This window comes from Hipposideros armiger, unplaced genomic scaffold, assembly GCF_001890085.2.
Source record: "Hipposideros armiger isolate ML-2016 unplaced genomic scaffold, ASM189008v1 scaffold_19, whole genome shotgun sequence".
Taxonomy (NCBI): domain Eukaryota; kingdom Metazoa; phylum Chordata; class Mammalia; order Chiroptera; family Hipposideridae; genus Hipposideros; species Hipposideros armiger.
Genome location: NW_017731369.1, coordinates 1,252,902 through 1,263,313, shown reverse-complemented (window position 1 = coordinate 1,263,313; position 10,412 = coordinate 1,252,902). Strand labels below are relative to the sequence as shown.

At 44.9% G+C, this 10,412-nt stretch overlaps 1 long non-coding RNA gene across 1 annotated transcript in view; it reads left to right on the top strand.

Moving 5' to 3' along the window:
• The window catches only part of LOC109378531 (uncharacterized), a 60,575-nt gene extending 50,415 nt beyond the window's left edge, over positions 1-10,160 (top strand). Inside the window, exon 3 of the long non-coding RNA XR_002123007.1 lies at positions 10,104-10,160. This is a non-coding gene — a long non-coding RNA (uncharacterized LOC109378531). The remainder of the gene's footprint in view (positions 1-10,103) is intronic.
• The last annotated feature ends 252 nt before the right edge of the window (positions 10,161-10,412 follow it).

The window sequence follows — 10,412 nt, the reverse complement described above, 5'->3', positions numbered from 1 at the left end:
TCTCTCTCTCTTTCATCTGTCAATCTAATCTATCTGTCATCTATCTATTTCAGGGTAACCCCTGAGATCAGGTGAACAGAGACAGTCCCCATGCTGGGGACCTGAAGATGAGGTGGGGAAGCTAAGGGACGCGTTGTTGGGGGTGGGGGTGGGAGGACACAACGTGCAAAAGCCCAGAGGCAGGAGCTTGGTGTGTTCCACAAACAGACAAAGGGCCAGAGTGATAGCTCTGAGAGGTGCAGCAGGGTTGGGGTGAAGCATACATTGAGGCTGGGGCTGTTATCAGGGGCCAGATAGGAATGTTGGAATCTATTCGAAGTGTAAATAGAAGCCATTGGGAGATTCTATGTAGTGTATATTCATTTCGTACGGCTGCCGCAAAAAATTATCACCAATTTTATGGATTAAAACAATAGGAATGTATTTTCTCACAGTTCTGGAGGCCAGAAGCCCTAAATCAAGGTGTCACAGGGCCACGCTCCCTCTGAGGCTCTAGGGCAGGATCCTTCCTGCCTCTTCCAGCCCCTGCTGGCCTCACGTGTTCCTTGGCTTATGACCACATCACTCCAATCTCTGCCTCTGTCTTCCTCTCTGTGTGTCACATCGCCCTTTCCTTTCTTGTATAAGGACACCAGTTATTGGATTGAGGGCCCATCCTAAATCTGGGATGATCTCACCTTAGGATCCTTAATTACATCTGCAAAGACCCTTGTTTCCAAACAAGGTCCCATTCATAGATACTGCAGGTTAGGTCATCAACATATCTTTTTTTGTTCAATTTTGACAGAATTCAACCCACCATTCAGGGAGTAACATGCTCTGCTTTGGAATTTAAGACCACTGCCTGCTTTCTTGGGGCAGGAGATTGGATGGAGGAGGCACAAGTGTGAAATCAGGCGGGCCAGCTCAGAGGCTGCTGTGAGCTTCCAGATGGAAGATGGCAGACTGTGGTGGCCATGTGGGGGGTGGGGCGTGGGGTGGGGAGGGGCTTGGGTGGGAGTACCGTTGTCAGGAAGCTATCTATGGCCTGGAAGAAGTTAATTAAGGCAGGTCTTTTGCAAAGTTGGGTGATTTTTTTTCTACCCTCCTCTGAGAGGGTGTGCAGAGAGAAAGGCTCAGAAGATGAAGGAGACACTAGTTCAGGGAAAGGTCTGACGCTACACAAAGAAGATGCTCAATACACAGCATATGCTAGTGGAGTAAATGCAAGCAGAGGATTATTCTAGAAGCATTTTTCATTGAGTGTGTGTTGGCTTTGGGCAAGGATATAGATTTCCCCTTTTTAAGATATTTTAAAAAAAATAACAAACACATTTGAATGAAGCTTAAAGTTCCTTGGCAAGGAGATATTGGACACTTGGAAATATTACTATTATTTCTGGAGCCAATTTTAGCAAGGACGGCCCTGTCTTTAATTACTGGTTGATGCTGAGTTGTACAGGCAAATGATTACATGCACAATTAGTTGTTCCCACAAGTAGCCAATTATGGGAACGATTATTTAAGAAAATTGTGGCTCCTGCTAAAGGGACTTCACATCGTAGCCTCCAAATACATTTCTGTATAAAAATTCCTTTTATTGCATGTATTGTTAGTTTTGCCCCCTATTTTCCGGGCCGCTAGGGAAAGCGGCCCTTGCAGTCTCCCTTGTGGGGAGAGAGAATTGTGGAAACCCAGATCTTTGGGGCACCACGAGACTCAGGAAAGAGTGGGGTTGAGAGCTGGAAGCTCTTCCAGGGCCTTATTCCAGGCACCGTATCTTAATCCCAAAGATACCACCTGTGGGAAGACTTACACGCCAGGTTGGCTGATAAGGGATCGTTTGGAGGCATGTGGTAGTATGACCACATGTTACTGTCGCCTCCGTCTTGGCTTGTGTCCGTCAACACAGTTGTCACTGCTTCCTGATGATTATGCTTCTTAGCAAGGCCACTTCCGCCACCTGAGCACTGCAGATCCCTCTACGTAGCCAAGTTGTCATCAAATCATAAGCTCTCAGAATCAGAGGGCCATACACATCATTTAGCCCTCTGTTTCATTTCAGAGGTGATAAACTTGAGGCCTGAGAGGTGAAGGACTTACCCAGTGGTCCTCAGTCCAGCTGAAATGTGACCCCAGCTTGCCCGATTCCAAGACCTTGGCTCTTTCCACCACGCCATGCCAGCTGCTGAGGGCACCAGCTAGGGGCAGTGCAGCCCTCAGCAGGTTATGACCATTACAATCGGGGGCAGTTTAATGCCTTCCTCCATCTCTGACACACACAGGGAACCATGCCAAGGTAGAGTTGGAAGGGACTCCAGGGAACCTTCTAGGTTAGGCCTTTTTTATGTATTTACTTGAATGGAATTTGGAAAATCTAACTACCTAAGAGTCCTTCGCCCCTTTGAACTTTTCTCATGATCTAGACCTTGAAACCTCCGTGATCAACCCTACCCTCAAGAGACCACAAATCCAAATGCCAGTGTTTGGGTTGGTCATATAAAACTGGTTTCTACCCCCAGTATAGAAAGTGTGTTGGTTTTCTGTTTACTACTATTGATCAATAGTCTTTTTTTCCTCTTGTGTTCATAATGCCATCCAGTATTGTACATTGATATGTTATATGTCTGGTCCCAATGTTACAGTACTCTGAAATAGTACTTTTTTCAAATTTTAATAGTATATTTAACCCAACATATTAAAAACATTATCATTTTGAAGAATAATATAAAAGTCGTTGAGATATTTTACATTGTGGGGGGGGGGCTGAGTCTTCAAAGTTTAACATATATGTTACACTCAGAACACATCTCAATTCGAACCAGCCACATTTCAAGTGCTCGGTAGCCACGTATGATCTAATTGGACAGCCTGCACTCGTATTTCTATATCCTTGCCAAGGCCTCATGGTGGGTGAAATGTGCTTTCCTGCTCCTTGAACTTGGGTTTGGTCATGTGATTTGTTTTGGCTAAAGAGTTGCTAGCATATGTGTCATGAGCAGAGGTTTGAAGAATGCTTGCACATTTGGGCATGCCCTTTTATGAATAGGCTATACCTTTAGTCGTCAGAATCCTGGGCCACCCTCTGAACATCTGGAATGAAGAAATGAATGGGGAATTGGGGCTTGGCAGTAATTCACTCTTGTAGTCTCACTGCAAATGTCTCTCTGTGTAAGAAATAGGACTAATTTATGTTATAGGGGGAGAGAACAAAAATACAATAGGTAGTTTTAAAATCCAGCTGTTGTTCCCCGCCCCCTTGAATTGAAAGAAACAAGTTAGCAGCATTTTATAGGTCTCAACTGGCTGTCCAATACACTCACCTCTGGCAAAATCTAACAGCATTATTGTGTATCTTTCAAAGGCCACGTGGTGACCTTTGCTACATAAGGTGGAAGTAATAAATGGATCCGTTAACCACAAATTTCTCTCGTTGGCTGCTCAGGGTTCTTTGCCTTTTTTGGAATCAGGGGATCAGGCTCTGAACAAATGCTATCTTTACTTTATGAGAATACAAATCCTATTTGTTCTCTGGGGGGACCATGGCTCAAGCCTCTCTTCTTCGAGCATCAAAACCTTTTGGTTCTGGAGTTAATGTCTTTCGTGACGTTGGCATATTTGAAGAGCGCCAACCAGTTACTCTGTAGACTGTCCTTCGGTTTGGGTTTCTCTGATGTTTGCTCACTGAAGTTTTATGCATTTTTGGCAAGAAATCGCAGAAGCGATGCTGGGTCCTTCTCAGTACACCATTGGCAGCAGGCTTGTGACATGGCTATGTCTCGTTGCTGTGAGGTTGGTTTTGATTCTTTGGTTAAAGCAGCACCTGCCAGGTCTCTCCACTTTATAATTACTTGTTTTCCCTTTGTAATGAATAATTATCTTGAGGGGAGAGTCTTGGAGATTATGCAAATGCCCTGTCTTTGCATAATACTCCCAACCTACTTACTTCTTCTTCACCCCTTGATTTTCCACTTGCCTTCTAAATTTGTGAGTCCTGTTACCCTCCAACTCCTCCATAGAAAAGCTCATGCACTCCACAGCTGCAGGGACCATCTGAATGCTGCTGGCTCCTGTGGTTGCACTTCCAGGCCTGCTTTCTCTTTCGAGGATTCCACATGGCTGTTTCACAGGTACCTCGTTTAACCATCCTTCAGCTCATCTTTTGATCGCTGAGGCATGGTGGAGGCACCTGCTCCTTCTCCACACTTCCCTTGCTCATCAATGGCCTTGACCTGCACCCAGTTACTCATGTTAGAAAGCTGGGAGTGACCCCAGACAGCTTCCCCATTCCTCATCTCCTACATTCGACTGTGCACCAATATGTATCGATTTCTGTCTTCTTAATCTTTCCAGCCCTTTCTTTGTCCACAGCCAGTACCACAAATTGGAACCACAGGCATCCCTACCCAGGACTGTTGCTTGGCCCTTGTAACCGGTCTCTTGGCTCTTAGGAGTAGTTTTCTTCTATTACGCTTTCTGTGTAGTACCCAGTGCGACTCTATTCATGTCTCTTTCCCATTGTTAGGAAATGTTATGTAAATCTTGGTGACTCACAATTGGAGATATTATGCAGCCATTGCCAACAATGAACTAGTTATACACCAGGGGACTTAGGAGTATTGAATGAATGAATGAATAAGTTACAGTGGAAGAAAGGGAACAATTTTCTCCTTCTTTATGTTAGTGGCTCCAATGCCACTTTCCCAGGGATGGGACTAGGGGGAAACAAATGAGGCATACACTTCAGGTGCAAAATTGAAGGGGGTGACAAAACCACTCAGTAAGGAAGATAATTTTTTTTAACGCACTATTAAAAAAACCCTCAAAATCAATGCAAGAAAATCCATGATGAAATATAAAAATTTAAATTAGACAGGATCTTTATTTAAGATCATCATTCACCTAACCCCAGCCATGGTCCTCCCATTGCCAATGGGGACATTTAGCTCAGCAAACTGTAATAATTTAGAACAGGAGTTCTCAAGGGGAGAGGGAGTGACTTTGCCCCCCAGGAAGACAGTTGACACTGTCTGGAGACACTTTGGAATGTCACCCTGGGATGGGATCGGGGTGCTAAAAGAAGACCAGGTGACCCAGCAGTCCTGCAGAGCAGCCCTTGCATCTGTCCTGGGTCACTGGATAGTGGGTGTCCATTGCCCATTCCCAGGGTGACCGAGGTTGAGAAACTGGCCCCTCAGGTGGTCTCCAACAAGGCCGCTGGTCAACTTGTTTCTTACAAAACAGTGTGGTGGCTGGGGCCAGAAGTGGCTCTCCAAAGATAGCCTCTGTCTTTGGTGCCCCTGTTGCTTGTTCTGACTTCCTGCCCTCGCCTTAGTTTATCACACTGTCCCCTCCTCCCCTGGCTATGTTAGTCTTAGGAGTGGTAATGTTTTCACCCTATTACCCATCTCCAGGGGCACCCACATTCTGTGCTTCTTCCCTGGTCCCCATCCACACCTTGTAAGTCATCTTTTCAATGAGGCCTTTTCATGGTCATTTGACCTTTCTGGGGTGAATGTCCTTGGGTTAGTACCCTGATAGATAAACTCCACTTCCAAGCTATGTTACCTTCTCTAATTTCATTCCTTGGTGACCCCCAATTTTTCTGCTCATTCATCTTATTTCCACCTTCCTGGTGGGCTGAGTTCTCCATGTAATGAGTGAGGTGACCACGGGCAGGGCTCTGTGATGCTGTCAGCCTTGGCTTTGTCATCTGTTTAACTGAGATCAGAATCATCTGGCCTCCAGACCTCACAGGGCAATTCCAATCCCCTAAAGAAATACTGTGTGCCAGAGAGCGTGGTAAACTATAAAGCGCTGCACGAAGTGGAGCTGCCACTGCTCTTCTCATCTCCTCACATTCACGCCATGTTAGCACATCTGCTTTCAAAAGCCTCCCCCATGAATCCTTCGTGACATAGGTAGGAGGCCTGTTCATAGATTTGGAAGAGAACAGACTCCAGGAAGCATCAACTGGAGGTTGGACAAGAGACTAAATCATGGAAATTGCACCCTGAGTGCTCGCTTGGTGCATCTCTTCTGAGGGACAGAGCAATGGAGAACCCTGGTCATTGATTAGTTTAACAGACATCTATGAAGCATTTTGCATGAGATAGTGCATATAGAGCTGTATAGCCTAGTGTCTTAATCAGCTCAGGCTGCCATGACAAAAATACCACAGACTGGGTGGCTTAAAAGGCAGGCATCTATTTGCTCACAGTTCTGGAGGCTGGAAGTCCAAGATCAAGGTGCTGGCATGGTGGGTTTCTGGTGAGAGCTCTCTTCCTGGCCTGCAGACAGTTAGCTGCCTTATGGCTGTGCCCTCGCATGGCAGAGAGGAAGCTCTGCTGTCTCCTCTTATTAGGGCACGAATCCCAGCATGGGGCCCCCAGCCTCCTGACCTTATCTAAACTTAATTACTTCCTAAAGGCCCCATCTCCAAAGACCATCACATTGGGGGTTAGGACATCAACAGAAGATTTTTTGGGGGACACAATTCAGTCCATAGAACCTGTGTTATCCCATCACCTGGGAAACTTGTTAAAATACCAGTTCTTACACCCTCCCCAGAGATTTGCCTTAGTACATCTGGGGTGGGGTCAAAGATTTTGTGTTTGTCCCAGGTATGTCCAGAGCAGGTGGTCTCTGGACCACCAGGTGAGAAACACCAGGGATCACATTAAGAGCATGAGAAGTTTCAAATTCTGGCTCCAGTCCTTGCTACTCAGGTGTCTTAGCCTAGAGTACCCACCATCATCTCTGTCTCTGAGGGACTCAGTTTGTTCATCTGTAAAATGGGCATAGTAATAACACCTTGCTTTCTATGGGATTCTGTGAGGGTTAGTTTCAAATTATTGTTTAATTATTCATCATTATCAAGTACTAATGAATTTATTATTAATTATTCATTAATGTTTGCAGAGTGCCTGACAGATCTTAAATGCTTTAGATTTGCTGCAACCATCACCAACATCATCAGGTTATTTTCTGTGCCTGCCATACAGTCTCGTAATCTCTATCTTGTCCTCTTTTGGTGTCTGAAAGAAACTTCTAAGCTTGGGTCAAGAACTGGCCCATTATAATGCCAAGGGAGGAATGCGCTGCTGTCCCTAGGAATGCCCACATGTGGTAGGATGGCTTTCCCCATAGACTGTCATTTCTCTTTCTCTTAACCACCCATCAGACTGACTGGGACTGGGCCAGGTTTTGCCTCCCGTGCTGTCAATGAAGGAGCGGTTGACCTTTGTTTTCGCAATGCTCCCAGTGAGTTTCTTGCCTACGTTACCTTCATCCGTGCCTGAGACAATGGGCGCGACTGTAGCTCATCCTTCACGGAGCCACCAGATGGCGATGTTTCCCTTGTCATGGCATCGCCGCGCCTGTCTCTCCCCTGGTTTCAGCGCCCAAGCAGCCTGCTCCAGGTGTGGAAGGTCATGGTATCCCCATGGTCCACCTTTTACACATGGGGAGAGTCCCACTGCTCTCAGTAGAAATCTCATGCCCCTGTAGGCACACAGAGTTGTCCCCAGGAAGCCTTTGTAGGTGGCCAAGACACTGTTACTGACACCTTCGGTCTGCTCTTTGGAGAGCTGGGCCCAGTGGCTCTCAGGAGTCAAACACTTGCTTCTTGGACTTCAGCTGACTTTCCTTTCCCTCTTCCTTATTTAAGTGCCCCCATTAGTGGCTTTTGATAAATGAAACCCCAACGATTAGCCTTCAAACACGAATGTGAAACCATTTCCCACACTGTTTGAAGAGCGGAGGGCCCCCAATAGACCCTGAATTGCCTAAGAACAGAAGCAGACTGCAGGCAAAACCCTCTGCTTTGATACTGAGAAAGGACGCCAGGGAAGCTTTCAGCCTTCACCAGCTCAGAGGTAGCTTTCCTACAGCTTACCTGCTGCTGACATCGGCTGCAGTTTCCCTGCAGGTGTCCCCAGGTCACTCATAGCAGCAGCACAACAGTTAACATAGCATCAGCCTGTGACCTTGAGTCCAGAAATAATTATTTATTTCCTTTGTGTTCTGGGTAAATTACTTAATCACTCTGATCTGAAGTCCCCTCATCTGTAAAGTGGAGATAATAATACATACAAGTCAGGCTGTGAAATGTAAATATGGTAATAATAGGTTAAGACATTTGGAACAATGTTTGGTATACTTAATAAAAAAACTTTATCACATGACTTAGCCTTGTCAAAAGGTCCCCGGAGGAAGGAACTCATGGAAGAAATGGAGGAAAAAGAGACAAGAAGTCTGAGTGGTACCCAGAATAATGGAAATAGACATCATTTAGAGTGATGGAGTAAAGCAATGATGGTATGCTTCATGAGGACATCTGGACCAGAGCCATACTATTTGGTCCAGAGGCTGGAGCTGCTGGTCACTCAATCTAATCTTAATATTGCCGGTGAGCCATAGACGTTGACCCTGTAACGGAAAGAGTTGACTAGCTCTAAGGCGTGTGTGTGTGTGTGTGTGTGTGTTTCTTTTTCTCCTTCCTATCCTCCATTCTCTGTTCTGAAGATTCATAATCACTCATTATTCTTCATCACACTTCCTTCCTTTTTCTCATGCCATCCTCTCTGCCTAACTCGCTAAACCTTTCTGCTCTCTCAGGGAAAGCCCGGCTCCCTTGTCAAGGCCCAATTCAGGTGTCACTCTGTCCTGAAGTCTTTTCCAAGTGCCCCCCACCCACAAGTCTATCCCCTCTTCTGTAGTCCACCCCACACCCCTACAACTCCAGGAATGAGTGCCTGCCGAATTTTGTGTCGGAGTTGCCTCATCCATTTCACCCTATTCAGTCCTGGCCCTATAGCACTCAGAACGCTTAAAACTTAAATTACATGGGGATAGAAATAACATCACTAAATATATTTTTGTAAAAAATAAAACGAATCAAATATTAAATATAAGGCTCAGATTCTCTTTGACAGCCTCACATAATCCTGATCCGAACATTCATTTTTGGAATGAGATGGAGTGGACAACTACTGTTATCCGTTTGAAAGATATCCTTTCAGACTTTTTGCTATTACATTTGTTTGTGCACGTTTACTTATCTTTAGTACTCTTTACGTGCCCTGATAACACCACTTATTGCATTACTGTTGAATGTTTTGTTTCCATATCTGTCTCACCCAATAGGCTACAAGCTATTCAAGGGCGCTCACTATGTATCAATCTTTTCATCTCCGGGACCCAACACTGAGCCAGGTACACGAGGGTGTGTTTCTCTAGGTATCTGCCTAGCAAACAAGTGTGATTGAGGGTGTGCACACTGCTGTGAGGTGGGGAGAAGGAAAAGGCAGGGTGTGGANCACAGGTTCTGCCACTTAGGACTTGGACATATTTTGGGGGGCCACTGTTGAACATACCACAACAGGTGATAAGAGTCTGAATAAGGTAGGGTAGTGGGGAGGAATATATTCGAACAATATTTAGAAGATAATTGAGATTAATGCTTAGAATGATTTGATGTCCCAGACTTCACAAAAATCCAAAAGTGAGTGGGGTATAAAACAAAATCTTCCCAAGAAACTATTGAATCTGGTGAGTGTATGAAGGTCATTATAACATCTTCTTTACTTGGGTATGTGTCTGAAATTTTCCCAAATAACATTTCAAAAGATGATAATCAAGAATGCTCTACTGCCTTATGTTAATTACTTATTAATTAAATTTCAATTTGGTTAAGCAATCACGGTGTACCTGGCATTTGCTGAGTCCCATGCTGATGGATTGTGGAGTAGCCACAGATTTGTTTGTTTTTCCAGTGATATGACTTTCTTGTATTACTTGACAAATAGGCCTGAAGATTTACTTTGTGTGGAGGCACGCACGTCTGTGACAAGATTTTGTCTTAGGATAAATGCCCTTTCATCACAGGCGAACGGGAAATTCATGTCACCTTGTCCAAACCCAGAGCAGTCAAAACCTATGAGTAGCAAGGGTCTGGTTGCAAGGAAACAGTTTGTTTTTCTTAATCATCCCAGTGTCACTTACAAGTAGGAATGAACGACAGCGATCCCTTCCCGACTCTGTAAACTAACTGTCACAGGGAAAGATGAGCCTATTTAACCGCGGGAAAATGTGGAAATATTTTAATTGTCTTGTCTCCACAGCAGACGGTTGTTATCAGAGGAATGGGAGGCAGCACCGAGTGAAATATTAAATGCAGACAAGAATGGGTGAGTGTGTGTGATTCTGTCGTTTAATCCACGTGCTTTTCTCAGATCATTCTGAGTTTCATTGTAAAGTCTGGTATAAAAATGATGTCAGAAGAATGGTTTGCTGGGTTATTTAAAAGCCTGCATACACCATTTACCAGGTATGCTGTTGACAGTTAAAAACGACATGCCTATTTTTCATGGTGTCCCCCTTGACACAAATGAGGTTGCTTGAACTAGGCTGCTGTAAAAGAAGAAAGAGAA